Source organism: Eimeria mitis, genomic scaffold, assembly GCF_000499745.2.
Source record: "Eimeria mitis Houghton genomic scaffold, Emh_scaff554, whole genome shotgun sequence".
In the NCBI taxonomy this organism is placed as follows: Eukaryota; Apicomplexa; class Conoidasida; order Eucoccidiorida; family Eimeriidae; genus Eimeria; species Eimeria mitis.
In genome coordinates, this window is record NW_013573811.1 from 9,938 (window position 1) to 11,215 (window position 1,278).

Here is a 1,278-nt window from a genome sequence, read left to right on the forward strand (position 1 = left end):
TGGAGTGGGTGTTGTATGAGCATTCAGGTCTTGGTGCTGTTTCTGCTGCTGGCTGTACCGTCGATTGTCCCTCTTGGGCTGTAAGCACAGAAACATTTGCTGCTGCTGCTGCTGCTGCTGCTGCTGCTGTTGTTGTTGTTGCTGCTGCTGCTGCTGTTGCTGTTGCTGTTGTTTCTGTCGCGTGTGTTGTTGTTTCTGTTGCTTGTGTTGTTGTTGCTGTTGCTGCTACTGCCGTTGCTGCAGCAGCAGCGGCATCAGCAGCTGCTGCATCAGCAGCTGCTGCATCAGCAGCAGCAGTAGCAGCAGTAGCAGCAGCAGCAGCAGCAGCAGCAGCAGCAGCAGCAGCAGCAGCAACCGAGGTGTACATACACCTCAACAGTTTGCATGCGTTTTCATCTTTTTAATTAACATTTCAGGTTTGGGCGGGAGAGCTGCCAGCAGGCAATCAGCAGCAGCACAGCAGCAGCAGCAGCAGCAGCAGCAGCAGCACAGCAGCAGCAACGAAACCTAAAGGGATACTTCAGTCTTGTGGTAGGATCTAGCTGCTGCTGCTGTTGCTGCTGCTGCAGTTGTTGCTGCTGCAGTTGTTGCTGTTGTTCCTGTTGGTGCTGCTGTTGATACCTCCGTTGCTGCTGCTGCTGCTGTTGCTGCTGCTGCTTCTTGCTGCTGCTGCTGCTGCTGCTGCTATTTTTTTTGCTCTTGTAGGGCTTCCCAGTTCCTTCTCTCAGCTAGCCACCCCTTCACTCCTCCTACCGTTGCTGCTGCTGCTGCTGCTGCTACTGCTGCTGCTACTGATACTGCTGCTGCTGCTGCTGCTGCTACTGCTGCTGCTGCTGCTGCTACTGCTGCTACTGCTACTGCTGCTGCTGCTGCTGCTGCTGCTGCTGCAGGCCGCAGCGTGCCGCAGCGCGTGTCTTCTGTGGGTGCTGAGGAGCTGCAGCGTTTGCTGCCGCGTGGCCGTGTTGCAGCAGCAAGTCGTTTGCTGCAGCAGCAGACAGCAGCAGCAGCAGCAGCACGAACTGCAGCAGCAAGAGCAGCAGCAGAAGCTGCAGCTGTAGCTATCAAAAAAAGAACAGAACACACAGCAGCAGCAGCAGCAGCAGCAGCAGCAGAAGCAGCAGCAGCAGGGGGCTTACCCACTCTTATAAAAGAAACAAAAATAAATAATTTTGCTGCTGCAGGAGGAGACACGAACACAAAAGTAAAAAAAAAAAAAAAAATAAAACTTTTTTTTTTTTTTTTTTTTTTTTTTTTTTTTTTTTTTTTTTTTTTTTTTTT